The sequence below is a fragment of the Humulus lupulus genome, chromosome 7 (assembly GCF_963169125.1).
Source record: "Humulus lupulus chromosome 7, drHumLupu1.1, whole genome shotgun sequence".
Lineage (NCBI taxonomy): Eukaryota > Viridiplantae > Streptophyta > Magnoliopsida > Rosales > Cannabaceae > Humulus > Humulus lupulus.
The window spans coordinates 153,998,281-154,014,314 of NC_084799.1; the positions used below are offsets into that span (position 1 = coordinate 153,998,281).

At 33.9% G+C, this 16,034-nt stretch overlaps 1 non-coding gene across 1 annotated transcript; it reads right to left on the bottom strand.

Annotated features, from left to right (window-relative positions):
* Positions 1-15,625: 15,625 nt before the first annotated feature.
* LOC133793156 (small nucleolar RNA R71) lies at positions 15,626-15,732 on the bottom strand. The gene has a single exon (XR_009874614.1). It is a non-coding gene; the product is annotated as a small nucleolar RNA R71 (small nucleolar RNA).
* Positions 15,733-16,034: the final 302 nt, after the last annotated feature.

The window sequence follows — 16,034 nt, forward strand, 5'->3', positions numbered from 1 at the left end:
ATCAATCATTATATTTAAAAATATAACATATCCCCCACTTGATTAAATAAGAACTCTCTCTTATAGGAGTCATTACATTGATGCATAAAGTAAAGTGTTTTTCAACTTGAACTTTACTATAGTGTAATTATCACAAGATTTGTCGAAAATTTGGTTGCACTAGGCATTGAACCATCTTTTCATGATGACAAATCGGTGATAATACACACACCTTTGCGATGTTCACTTGAGACCTCTATGTCTCGCTTTGCACCGTTAATGGCCATGTGCACTTTCCATTCATGGACGTTCTTGAGAATACTCCCAATTCTCATGAGAGGCGGCACCACCCCTAGGTCCATATAGGTAGAATTCTTACAGTATTTTGTTACCAAAAATACTTGTCTTTACAAGACTGAATTCTATTAAAAAAAAAAAAAACCTTTCGGTTTTAACCCTCCACTTGGTAACACACAAGTACTCAATATCTCAGATGGGACTTGTTTTGAGTACAATTAATATTCACTTGATTGACTTGTTATTACCTATTGAACCTAACACTAGTTGAATAACTAGTGTTAAGATAGGTTTCCATCAATCGTGAATCTCTTTAGGGAGTTTAAGTCCCATCCCTCAAGATGATGCAGCCACTAAATCCCTCGTTAGTGGCTTAGTGAAAGGATCCGCCAGATTTTCACTTATTCTCACATAGGATATTGAGATGACTCCTCTTTGAATCAATTCTCTTACATATCCATGTCTTAGACTAATATGTCTAGACTTCCCATTATACACTCCGCTGTATGCTCTAGCCAATGTTGCTTGGCTATCACAATGTATCGATATAGTAGATAAATTATCTTTGATTAGGGGAATCTCTATCAACAGATCCCTTAACCATTCGGCCTCTTTGCCAGTAGCAGCTAGAGCTATGAACTCCGCTTCCATAGTGGAATGAGATATACAGGTTTGTTTCTTGGAACCCCAAGAAATTGCACCTCCACCAAGTGTAAATACCCAACCAGTTGTGGACAAGTTGTCCCCAATATTGGATATCCAACTTGCATCTGTATATCCTTCTAATATCGAAGGAAATTTGGAGTAGTGAAGGCTTAGTCCTTTGGTTTTCTTGAGATAACCAAGGACTCTTCCAATTGCCTTCCAGTGATCCACACTTGGATTACTTGTAAACCTACTAAGTTTACTTACCGCAAATGCTATATCAGGTCTAGTACACTGGGCAGCGTACATTAGACTCCCTATAGCACTAGCGTACTCCAATTGAGCCACCGCTCTTCCTTCATTCTTCTCTAGTTTTACACTATGATCGAATGGAGTATTGGCATCTTTAACCTTGAGATGGTTAAATTTGTTCAATACTTTCTCAACATAGTGGGCTTGCCCTAATGCAAAACCCCCACTATGTTTCTTTACTTTGATACCGAGTATGGTATCAACTTCTCCAAGATCTTTCATCATGAAGGTTGATGATAGAAACCTCTTCGTTTCTTCTATCCCTTTCATGCTATTACTTAGAATAAGCATGTCATCCACATATAAGCAAACAATGATCACATATCCCTTACAAGTTTTGGAATACAAACACTTGTCTCCATTGTTATGTCTAAACCCATTAGACATGATGGCTTGATCAAATTTCTCATGCCATTGCTTAGGAGCTTGTTTCAATCCATATAAGGATTTTACAAGTCTACAAACTTTATGTTCATATTTTGGTAGGACAAACCCTTCGGGTTGTTCCATATAGACCTCCTCATTGAGGTCACCATTAAGGAATGCCGTTTTGACATCCATTTGATGAACATACAAGTTGTGTATAGAAGCTAAGGCGAACAAAATTCTTATAGAAGTTGTTCTTGCAACAGGCGCATAGGTATCAAAATAATCGATACCCTCTTTTTGCCTAAACCCTTTAGCTACTAATCTAGCTTTAAAGGTTTGGATAGTGCCATCAGTGTGATATTTTCTCCTAAATACCCACTTACACCCAATTGGCTTAGACCCCGGTGGGAGGTCTACCAATTCCCAAGTGTTATTGGAAAGAATGGAATCCATCTCATCATTGATGGCTTCTTTCCAAAATGCACTATCTCTCGATTGCATAGCTTCTCTATAAGTCTTAGGATCATCCTCAACGAGAAGTACAATAGGAATTTTCCTAATGACTTCCTCTCTATTTCCTTCTACCATGTAGAATGAAATTCGTTGAGAATCTATCTCATCCACTACTAGACTTTTATGATTTTTAAGCCTTTGACTTCTTCTAGGTTCAAAGGGTTGCTTTACATCCTTTTGAGAATTCTCCTCTTGAGAATCAACTTTGGATGTAGAAGCTTGAGAATTATTCTCATATAACAAATTCTCCTTTAGAGATGTTGAAGCTTGAGAATTGTTGTCACATAACATATTCTCAAAGAATTCAACTTCTCTAGATTCAATCACAATATTAGACTCTAAGTCTAATAGCCTATAAGCTTTACTATTGTTGGCATAACCAACAAAAGCACACTTTATGGCTCTTGAGCCTAACTTTGTTCTATTAGGTTCGGTTTTCTTGCAATATGCAAGACACCCCCACACTTTGAAGTAGCCTATGTTGGGTTTTCTTCCTTTCCATAACTCATATGGAGATATCTCATTTTTCTTCATCGGTATTCGATTAAGAATGTGACAAGCGGTTAAAAGCGCTTCACCCCATAAGTTGAAGTTCAACTTAGAAAACACCAACATAGAATTTATCATCTCTAGATAAGTCCTATTTTTCCTTTCGGCAATACCATTGTGTTGTGGTGTATAAGGTGCAGTGCACTCATGAATTATACCATTTTCTTCACAAAATGTATTGAATTCATTAGAGAAGTACTTTCCTCCTCTATCATTTCTTAGCACCTTAATTTTTTTATTTAGTTGGTTTTCAACTTCTAATTTATACAATTTAAAAGCATCAAAAGTCTCATCTTTATGCTTTAAAAGAAACACATAGGTATATCTACTAAAATCATCTATAAAAGTAAGAAAATACCTTTTACCACCTCTAGTTAAAACACCATTTAATTCACAAAGATCACTATGGATTAAATCTAGTAAATTAGATGATCTTTCTACACTAGGAAATGGTTTCTTAATCATTTTTGCCTTAACACATGTTTCACATTTACCATAGTTTTTAATATTGCATGCAATCATACCACATTTTACTACTCTTTTCATGGTTGAAAAACCTATGTGCGATAGTCTAAGATGCCACAAAAATAAAGAATCATACTCAACAATATAGGCGGAATTAACATTTTTATTGATAACATTGAAAGTTACATCATTGGTGCACAATTTAACCATACCCTCACAAGAGTACCCCTTTCCCAAAAATACATTTGATTTGGTAAGTATAAGTTTACCGGACTCAAAAACGGCTTTAATGCCGGGTTTGCCAAGCAAATCACCACTTACCAAGTTTCTACTCATTTCGGGAACATAAAGTACATTCACTAATGTAACTTTCTTGTCGGAGGTGAAGTAGACATCAATAGTACCTTTGCCAAGTACCTTGGATTTGCCCTCATTGGCCATTTGTATCTCATGGTTGCCCTTTGACTCTTTAAAGGTCTTGAACAATGATTTGTCATAGGTGACATGGACGGTGGCACATGTGTCATACCACCACCCTTTCACCTTGCCTTGGACCGCATTCACCTCACTAAGGGTAGCGACTATGTTTTCCTCTTGAGTTGCGTTCACCTTAGGTCCTTGTTGGTCTTTTCTATGTCTACACTCTCTAGCATAGTGACCCTTTTTCCCACACACAAAGCAAGGACCTTTCTCGCCCTTAAACTTGTTTGAGTTGGTTTTTGGACCCAAAGGTTTCTCATTACCCTTTTTCCCTTTGTTTTTGGGATGTTTTGGTTGTGACACCGCATTTGCTTTGGAAGTCTCTCCATTAGACCCCTCCACAAGTTTATCTCTACATATCGATTCCTCTTCGATTCGAATATGCTTTTGGATCTCCTCCAAAGAATAATCCTCATTTTTATGAAGGATTCTTTTCCTATAGCTCTTCCAAGTTGGTGGTAATTTAGCCACTATAGCACCAACTTGAAAGGCCTCGGGAAGCTCAATCTTTAACACTTTCAATTTATTAACAATAATTTGCAATTCATGAATTTGAGGAGGAATAGGTTTATCACCAAAAAATTTGAAATCGAAGTATTGAGATATCAAAAACTTTTTGGTACCTTCCTCTTCCGCCTTAAACTTTTTCTCAAGTGCATCCCATATCTCCTTTGCCGATTTGGTCTCGGTGTAGAGGTCATAGAGCCTATCGGATAGGGCGTTGAGGATATGACCCCTACAAAGAAGATTGTCCTCCTCCCTCTTCCTTCTCTTCTCCACCTCCTCGGGAGTGTCTTTGTCGGATGGCTCGGCTAGAGGTGCCAAGGAAGACTCAAGGATGTAGGCGATTTTGAGAGTGGTTAAAAGAAACCTCACCTTGTCTTGCCACCTAGTAAAATTGGATCCATCAAACCTATCCAATCTCACTAGGTCTTGGTTCATGATTTTGATTGTCTCCCCTTCCATTGAAACAAAAAGGGATAAGCTTTTGAATGTTAGGAAAAATAATATTGCCTCAATGGAAATGGTAAGATAATATTACAAATCTATGCAAAATATTACAATGGACAAGATTGATTAAATAAAGTGTTACAACTCTATAGCTGAAAATACAAATAAAACAAAGGAAATGAAGAAGATGATGAAGAAGATGAGAATAGTAAAATACAACTCAAAACAAAAGTTACAAATAAAATAAAGTGTTTGGACCAAATGAAGAGATTACAACTCTTAAACAAAATATACAAGTAAATAAAACAAGAGAATAAGAAGAAGAATAATAGAATAAAAGGAAGAACATAAACCACAAACAAACTCTCACTTACACAACCTAAGTGAAGAGGATTGGGGATCACCAACTTGAACAAGGTTTAAAACCTTTGTCCAAAAGCTTATTTCCCCCTAACTCAAGCACTAAGGGATCTCTCTCAGATTTTGGAAATGCTTTCTGGAATAATCAAGCCTCAAGGTGTTTCTAGCCAAGTGCTCTAGTGGATAGAAATGGTGTGTCTTACAAGTGAGCATTAGGCTCCTATTTATAGAGTTTAGAGACACCCTTTGAATTTCAAATTCCACCAACCCCCATGGCTGTTACCAATGATTAATTGGGTGTTTTATGGAATTAAAACAGAGAATTGGGAGTTACTAAGCTGTTGGAATCGTTCAAAGTTGGATAAAAAACTAAAATTATAGAAGCTGTCAGCCATTAGGGCCGCGGCGCTAGTTCCAGGCGCTGCGGCCCTCAGTCAATTTCAGCAACACATTTTTTCAGTTTTCTCCAAAACGTTCCAATTTATTCCCACTTGATTTTGTAACTTCCATACATAATATGGGAGTTAAAATCACATCTCTATCAGCCATTTCTCATATGGCTTTATGAAATTCATCTCAATATTGTGTAACAACAAATCTACACAATAATGGGTGATATTTAGGAGTTACAAATTTGTGATGAATTTGTAACACCAAATATGTTACATGTTTGGATATTTCACATATATCCAAATAATGTAACTCTCTATTATATGTTACAATATGTGACACTCTATGTCACATTTATTTAATCTAAAACATTATATTATAAAATAATATAATATTACATTATATTATAAAATAATATAACAACTGATGCAGACATGTCCCAACAAAGAGAACGTTGAGTAAAGGGAGAGAAGGTCCCCGCAGATTCTTTCTTGAAGAAGATTCAAGCTCCACCTAACACCGACCTTTTGAACTCATTAAACCAAAGCAGGAATGAGCTGAACACAAAAATGAAAGATCTTAGAAGCAAGATAGTGGCTGCTCCAGGAGAAAAGCTAGGTGGCAATGAGTTTGGTGAAGAATCTCTACTTTCAAGAGAGATCCAAGTAGAACCTCGCCATCCCACTTCAAAGAACCATGCATGACACCTTATGAAGGCATAACAGACCCAAAATGTCACTTGGAAGCCTTTAATGACTTGATGAAATACAAAGAAGTCTTTGAAAGGCTAGATGCAATTGTTTTGCAATCACACTACGAGGAGCCACCTACAAGTGGTTCAGAAACCTAGGCCCAGGGACAGTTTCTTCATGGCGGCAACTTGTTGGGGAATTCCTTTGGCAACACTGCACCTTCCATGACAACACAACACCCACCACGAGCCTCCCCTATGTAAAGCAAGGTAATAATTAAAGTCCAAAAAAGCACACTCAACGCTTCAGTGCAGAGGTAGCTAAAGTGGGAAAGTTATCTAAGGACGAGCTAAAATGGCCATCATCGCATGGGAACATTTGAAGAGAAAAATGTGGAATAGAATGCTCAAGAAGAGAAATAGAGGACATAGGCGACTTCTATGAAAGGGCTCTAAAGTACATCAGAGTGGAAGTTGGACATGACCACCTGAGGATACCCACTGTAACGTCCCAAATTACCTAATAAGGCTTAGGGCCTTGAGATATGTGATATATATATGTGTGTGTGTATCATTATATGATTATTTGATATATATGTGTATCGTTATATGATTATGTGAGTTATATTATAATATGACTTGATATGCATGTTTAGGTGTATTAAATATGCATGTGGGCCCATTTCTAATTAAAAGGGAAATTTTTGTAATTTAGCCTATTATGTGGATATATTTGGATTATTCGGCATGAGACGATCCTAGTGAGGAAAATGGGTGATTACTCACAACAGGGTTAGTTACTAGGCTCAGGTTGAGCCTATGGGTAATTTGGTAAATTTAGCACATTACTGGGATCAGGTAATGGGGAAATGATTTGGTAATTCACTACAAGAAAAAACAGTATTCATAACACTTAAAAACTGCTAACCGGGAGTATTGATAACGCTTCTGAAAATGCTAACATAGCCCTTGTTATTAAAAGTCCTGTCTTTTCTATAACAGTATTCGGATGTTATGTTCGATGTTCTCTTAAACTATTCAATAACACATTTTTAGTTGCTATAATATTCAAATAATAACATTTAGTTAGAGTATTTGGTTATAAATTTGACATTTAATCTTATACTTTTTGCATAACACTTTTCCACTGTTACATTTTATTATTTTGATAACATTTTTAGTTTGTTATATTATATAAATCATAACGATTTGTTATGCTTATAATATGTTTCTAAATCATAACATATTAAAAGTATAGCAATAAAATTTTGTTACTTTAGTGTGGATAATATATTTTAAATTTTATTTTGATAAGTATACTTATAAGGTTTTTTTTTAATTAAAAGATTTTCATTATTGTATTTTGATAAAAAAAATCAAAATTAATCATAAAATGTAATTCTCAATAGATTGATAAACCATAAGTATTACATTAAACAATAACTAATTCAAACCATGAATGTGTCTACTTCATGAGATCTTAGTTCTAACTTAATTTTGAAAGCATAACATAATAAAGTTTTATAATCTTGAACATTTTTTACTTCAAAAATGAAAAACAGAAACATCACAAGATACACAAAAGTAAATCATGCATGAAACTTGCTCCATCCTTCAATTCATCATCCTTTGTGCACTTGTCTTTGTTGTGAGTCCAAAACCACCTTTTCTAACCAAGTACTTGCTGCTGAAGTTGTTTGTTGCCATCTGAAGCTGTCTAAATTGAAATCTCCTCAGGTTTCCAAGGCAAACCTCCTCATGATGTTGCTCTGAAATTTTTTAAAGCCTACAACTGTTAATCTTTTCTTCTTCTGTTTCTTTTTTAATGATATTGCTTAAAAAATGAGTTAGGTTTACTAACCGTTGACGTCAAAGAAAATTTTCTGGTTGTGTCTGTACCTCAAAAGTGGCATAAAGAACAAATTAGAGCAGTTGTAACATGTTATTTAATGATAATCTCTCAAATAATCTATCTTAATAACAACAACAACAATTACAATATAGAAAATGACTTACTTGAAGGTCTTGGCAGGCAACCTTGGTACTGGACCATTTAGATTGTTGTATGACAGGTCCCTAGACCATTAAAAAACAATTCCCATAAAACCTTTTTATAAACTATTCAACTTGTGATGGAGCCTTGATAACAAGTAGTATTAAAATGCTAAAAGTTGAAAAGAATTACAGGAAGGCAAGCTGTGTCATGTTAGCCAAAGATGCAGGAATTGCTCCACTCAAAGTGTTATTGTCCAGTCACCTGATCCAGTTCCAAATCATGTAATTACCATTAAGCTTAACATGAAAATATTTAACTCAAAATTAATCAACAGAGTTTACATACAGGTATTGAAGACTCTTTAAGTGTGATAAAGTGTTGGGAATTTGACTATTGAAGTTGTTATTGGAAAGATCAAGTGTGTCACGCTTTTGGAGCCCCTCAATCTTAGAGGGGATAGGACTTGTTATATTATTGCTCTATAATAGTCTGTAGACAGAGAAATAATAATAATAAACAAATAAATAAAGGGTCAGCAGCAAACAAATTATGAAGACAAACAAAATGAGAATGACAGCACTGGTTTTTCCACTTACACACTCCAGAGATTTGCTAAGTTTCCTATGCTTGTAGAAAGGATGCCTGATAAGTTCTGGCTTGGAGTTCCTCTGTAGCACCAAAAACCATTCCCAACTACTTAGAAAAAATATTAAATTTTCAAGTCTCAAATTTGTGTGTGACATATAAGCTAAAATTTTTCTGATATAAGCTAAAATTTGGTGTTTTTCGCCATGAATTTACTTACAGACTAATAACCAAACCATCAAGAGAGCATGTGATCATATTCCAGCTGCATGGATCAAGAAATTTTGACAATTATTTATAACCAAATCAATATGTTATGTAGTTTAATCACAAGTTGAGACACAAATCCATCAGAAAGAAATTTTATATAAGCCTTTGTAGTGGAAACTGCAACCTATCACAAAAGAGTAATAAACAAAGAGTGAGACTTTTTTTTTCTTTCCCTTATTAATATGTTATTCTAGAACTGAGTATCTAAATTTATAAAGTATGTGTCTACCAATTGTAGGATATTTAAAAGCACTATGTATTATATTTAAATACAAAAAGTATCAAAATATTTAGTGTTATGCCCTGAATTCAAATAATCAAGAACAAACATAAGTTGCATCTAACAAGATATGAAATTTAATCTTTCTCAAATTAAGAAACTGATCTCACTTAATCCCTGAGCAGCTCCAGAATGCTCAACATTACTATTTTTAGATTTATGATACCTAAAGAACTTTATCGATACATAAAGATTAATGAAAATGAAAAAAAGATTCAGCAGCATAATTCTAAAGCACAATACAAGACTTTCTTCTTTATACCTTGACAAAGGCTGATGAAAGTCATCTTTTTGAGGTTCATCTTCTAGCTCAATATTATGAGCCTATTAAAAAAGAAAAGCCCAAGAAGTAGTGATATTTCCACAAACAAATAGATAAATTCAGAGGTGAAAGGGAGAAAATTAGAGAGAGAAAACACTGGGTTACAACATACAATATACATGAGTTTTCAGCATCATTCTCCAAACTTTTAGAACCCCAAGTTTACAAGTTTTTAATTCAAAATCACACAAAATTGTGGCTATATTCTGAATGTGTCATATTATACCAAATTAGAACCAAAATTTTAATCTATTCCACAATACAAAATCACAATCATTAGCAGTGAAAATAAATTCAGAGGTGAAATGGAGAAATTAGAGAGAAAAAAACACTGGGTTACAATATACAATATACATGAGTTTCAGCATCATTCTCCAAACTTTTAGAACCCCAAGTTTACAAGTTTTTAATTCAAAATCACACAAAATTGTGGCTATATTCTGAATATGTGTCATATTATACCAAAGTAGAAGTAAAATTTTAATCTATTCCACAATACAAAATCACAATCATCAGCAGTGAAAATAAATTCAGAGGTGAAAAGGAGAAAATTAGAGAGAAAAAACACTGGGCTACAACATACAATATACATGAGTTTTCACCATCATTCTCCAAACTTTTAGAAACCCAAGTTTACAAGTTTTTAATTCAAAACCGCACAAAATTGTGGCTATATTCTGAATATGTGTCATATTATACCAAATTAGAACCAAAATTTTAATCTATTCCATAATACAAAATCACAATCATTAGCAGTGAAAATAAATTCAGAGGTGAAAGGGAGAAATTAGAGAGAAAAAACACTGGGTTACAACATACAATATACATGAGTTTCAGCATCATTCTCCAAACTTTTAGAACCCCAAGTTTAGAAGATTTTAATTCAAAATCACACAAAATTGTGGCTATATTCTGAATATGTGTCATATTATACCAAAGTAGAACTAAAATTTTAATCTATTCCGCAATACAAAATAACAATCATTAGCAGTGAAAATAAATTCAGAGGTGAAAGGGAGAAAATTAGAGAGAAAAAACACTGGGCTACAACATACAGTATACATGAGTTTTCACCATCATTCTCCAAACTTTTAGAAACCCAAGTTTACAAGTTTTTAATTCAAAACCACACAAAATTGTGGCTATATTCTGAATATGTGTCATATTATACCAATGTAGAACAAAAATTTTAAACTATTCCACTATATAAAATCACAATCATTAGCAATGAAAATAAAACTAAGCAACTTCTATTAAGGGAACATGGGTATTGGATTATAAAATATTCTATTGTTACAAAATTATAATAGTAAATTCCATTATAAAAATTCCAAAATTATATTCATTGGAAATAAATAATTAGAAAACAGTACAGGAAAATGGAAAGTCCCTAGGGTATGTTTATGATTTTTTACTTTAGGATAAGAAGCAAGTTATATTCAAGCAAAAAACAGTGAAGCTATAACATAAGACATTCTTAAAATAAAAAGCTTTAACACATTACAAAAAGATACTCATAAAATTATGGGGGCCTTCGTATAATATTAGAAAAGTAAAACCCAATATCAATTAATCATTGTGAACATGTCCATTATATTTAAGTTTAAAAAGAAATGAACATGCAAAAGAAAAAGTCCCAAGGACTCATCAAACCTCTTAGTAACGACAAGATCATTAATACATGAAAATTCTAGTCATGAACATGGTGAACATTAAAACTTCCTCAATTAAGCAAGAAATATTCAAAACAGGGAAAAACAGTAAGATAACTTCCTCAATATAGTGTTTCTAATATGTTGTTATGCACATGGTCACTAATTTCTGCTCAAACCAGTAAAAATAAACTGTAGAAAAAGCTTATTTAAGGGCTTTTTCTTATTCTAATGATAAAAGAATTATTTCTGCAAAAAAATGTCAAAAAGAATCTAATTACAAGAATAAACTACATTTATCAAGTGGCTAGGTTCCATTTACAAGAAAAATGATTTCTATTTAGTTATTGGTGATGATATTTACTTATATAAATGCATCAATTCTCAATTGTTGTATGTTATTATTTTAAATAAATAAAAAATTGATATTGTTGTTATTTGACTCATTTAAGTGGGGAGAGATAAAGAAATTGTTTGTATTGGTTTTGATGCGTATGATTTGGTAGTATAATTATTTAACTATTCCATTAAACATGTATAGCATCAACAAGAAAAGCCACAAGTAAATGAATCAAATTCAAGGTCTCCAAAGACTCAACTACTTGATCATTTGGAAACAAAAGAAATACCTTATCACAATTCATAGTGGAAAGCATTAAAAAATTAATGGCGTAGAAACTAAATCATGGGTCTCAACAAAGTTTACACACTTGGGTAGTTGAACTAGGCCCCCTTTCTTTCTTTTTGATAAAACAAAAAATAATTCTCACTTGAATTATTCTATTATTATTTTGTTATATGTTTTGGTAAATGTCTAATATTGGGGTTTTCTTTCTTCTGGTGTTAGATTTGGTCTTGGTATCAAAATATTTAATTATGAATTAAATCCATAAATGATACTCAGTTGAAAAGACTTGCTGCTACTCTTTGCATAAAGTCACTCACCAAATGACAGCCTAACATCACCAAGGAAGTAGAAAAAAGCTGGTTTAATGACATACCATATATATGTATGCATATCAACCTAAAATTCTATGAAATAGCGACTAAAATTTTCTCTCTATTACCGAGCAATAACGAGGATTTTAAATGTCCTCTCTATAGTTCAACAATAGAAACAAAGTATTAGCGAGGAAGTTTAACGAAAATTTCGTTATCTCTATTCGATATAGCGAGGATTTAGAAAGCTTTAGCGACAAATTCGTCTCTAAAACCCAATTTTGTTATAGTGCCAACACAAAATGATATTTTGGTTTCTTTAAGAAGCTTAAGGACCTTAAAAAAGGAAGCAACTCAGGCAAAATTGCTTGCAATACAACTGAAAAGGACCTCAAAGTCTATACAAAAAGATTATTACACCATTTAAAAGTGTGTGTTTTTAACAATCTAATTAATGTACCAATCATCAAACAAACCAAGCAAACACAATTCAATTATAAAATAGTAATACTAGATAAGTCTATATAAAATCAAACACCATTTCCCCTAGACTAGAAACTAACCATCTGCCAATATCAATTCAACTAATTCAAAAAACATGTATGTTTTCTTCCGTATCTCACCGCAACACACAAATTTCTCAGATCCTACTTCACTAAGACACACAAGTTCTCAACATTCTGTTATCACCGTAGCACACAACAATAATCTCATAACCTACTTCACTATGGATGAATATTTAAGATATTCAAACTCATCTAACATTAGCATAATATTAAAACAAAGGTAAAAGGCATACCACTTGCAAAATGCAGACAAAAATAAGAGTCTCCCGTGAATGATTTCTTGCACACAAAGTATCTTGCCTCTTCTCTTGGAGGCAACCATCCAGAAAAGTTTTAACTATATTACAAATAGAATAAAAATATAGAGATAGAGCCATATATTAGCAATATAACAGCACCAAACACAAATCTCATTATTTATGATCAAAACCCATACAATCAATATTATAAATTTTCACATGAATAAAAGCCTGATAAATTTAGATTCTAGAATATGAATAAATCAAATCTGTACAATCCAAATTTCATACACAAAGGCCAACAAAAGGACTAAAGAAAAGGAAATCTAAATCCATATTCTCAAATCACAAACATTAAGTATTAAGCACCATATTCTCACACTTACAACATCTCTAAATTTTCTCTTTGTATTCTCTCAATTAGAAATAATTCCAACACAAAATATTATATATGTATTGACTATATTCAAAATGTTTTCTTGATATAAGTTGAGTAGAGACAAAGAACACACATGGAGAAATAATTTGGATCATTTTAAGCAAACAATCCACACATGTAAAAAAAAAATGTTGAAAAGGCAAGGAGCACCAAAGCCATAATACAACAACTAGATCTGTATTAAAAAAAATTCAAATTTATATTAGTTATAACATACTGTGTGTCTTGTAGATACCTAAATCTATATAAGAATATGTTGAGTCTAGTTTTTATTATGTTTTGGTGATGTTTTTAGTAGTCTTTTATTTTGTTTTTCCTTCATTTAGCGCGGGTTTATGCTTTGTTTGGTTATTTTTGTGAATATCAGGAAGAATTGAGCATGTGGAAGAAAATGCCAAAGAAAGGGAAGAAATAATCGATTTTTCCATCATATTTCGATCAAGAATGGTTTTTAACACAATTTGGAAGTGTTGGTGAAAATTTGGGATAAAAACTTGAAGAATTGGGAATTCCCTTAAGAGCCACGGCATGAGCAAAAGGGAGCCGCGGCTAGGTGGGAAACAGAAGCATTGTTTTTCAGGAAGTCTTCGAGCCGCGACATGGCTAGATAGAGCCGCGGCATAGATGGGCACCCTGCCCAGAAAGCGACGATGCGGGCCGCGGCATGGCTTCAGAGGGCCGCGGCATTCAGAGGATTTTCTGCCCAGAAATTTTGATACAGGCCGCGGCATAGTGTATGTAGAGCCGCGGCCCGCCTCTTTAAAATTTGAAGATCCTAGGTTTTAAATGACGAAAAGGAGAAGAAAAGGACGTACGGACGAAGGAGGAGTTCTGGTTTTGGAAGGCTCAAGCTTAGAGTATTTTTACATGTTTTTCTTCCTGATGTTATCTTTAGTTTTTGTTGTGATTAGTACTATGACTATGAACTAATTTTCTGTTTAGGATGTTCAATTGAATCACTTGAATCTCTGTTATGACCTAATGTAATTTTAATTTCTTTCTTCTTCAATCTTCTTCAATTCCTTATAACCTGTTCTTATAGATTGATTATTGATTGGCCATCTTTAGTCATATGTATATGTTTTTAAGTCAAAATCTGAGAAGTGAGATTTAATTCTGCTGTGGTTATATTGGACATAGTTTTAATTTAGAACGAAAGTATCTGAATTAATTGTGTAACTATTATTAAGTTGTGGAAATTAATGCTACCTTTGTGGTTCAATTTACCATAGAAATATAGTAAATTGTCACCTAGGTTGAGTTTATAATTCATAGTATGATTATAGGCTGCTGTATCAACTTGTTAATTGAATTAGGTAAAAATAAGAAGAATTCACACTTTGCATTAGGGAATAATAGGGAGGATAGTTGATGAGATTGAATATCCTAATTGTTTCTCAGTGATTAAATTAAAAGTTTTACTATTAGTTATTATTCTATTTAATTGTCGATTATTATTTCTGCACTTTATTGGTTCTTTTGCTGTATTTTACAAAAAAATCAAGAATTTCAATTCATCAAATAAAACAAGAAATTAATTGACTGGTAATTGATAACTCAGTCATTGAGGACGATACTTGGTTTTACCATTTTATTACGAGTTTGCGACTATGTGCACTTGCATAGCAAAATTATCGCAACAAGTTTTTGGTGCCGTTGCCGGGGACTGAAAATAATTATCAATATCAGTCTAATTATTTTTTATTCTAATTTGATTTTAATTTATTTGCTTCTAATCTGTTTAGTTGCTAAATTTTTCTATCTCAGGTAAATTTTGGTATATGCGTGGCAGAAAAGGAAAAGCCACACTTGTTCCTTTGAATCCCGAGATTGAAAAGTCCTGCAATCAAATCAGAAAGAATAAGAGAGAGGCCCAGAATTCTGTGAAGATGGCACAAAATGATGGGGATGGCAGGAATGGTCTAAATCCAGGAGTTGTACAAGGGGTTCAGGCTCAGACCAACGCTGAGAGGAGCCTGAGAGATTATGTGCTACCCACTCTGACGGGAGTACAAAATAGTATACGCCCACCAGCTGTAGAGGCCAACAACTTCGAAATCAAGCCTGCTTTTTTACAAATGGTGCAGTCCTCTGTGCAATTCAATGGGTTGCCCTCTGAAGATCCTCACACCCATTTGTCCAACTTTCTGGAGTTATGTGGAACCTTCAAATATAATGGGGTGAGTGATGATGCAATCAAGCTTAGGCTCTTCCCATTTTCTCTAAGGGACAGAGCCAAAAGTTGGCTGAACTCTCTGCAGCCAAACTCCATTGTCACTTGGCAAGATCTAGCTCAGAAATTTTTATCCAAATTATTCCCTCCGTCAAAGGCTGCTAAATTGAGGGGAGAGATAAATAACTTTTTCCAGAATGACGGAGAGTCACTGTATGAAGCTTGGGAATGGTTTAAGGAACTCCTGAGAAGATGTCCTCATCATGGCATTGAACAGTGGATGCTAGTACAGAATTTCTACAATGGTTTATGTCCAACAACCAGAACTATTATAGATGCTGCAGCAGGTGGCACTTTTATGAGCAAGAGCGCAGCTGGTGCTTATGAGCTGCTGGAGGACATGGCTACAAACAACCATCAGTGGTCTGAGGAAAGATCATCAGGAGTCAGAAAGGTAGCTGGGGTGCATGAGCTGGATGCAATCACTGCTTTAACAGCGCAAGTAGCCTCTTTGACCAAGCAGTTGCAACAGAGTAGTGTATCTGCTAATGCGGTTCAGATGGCAGTGAGGT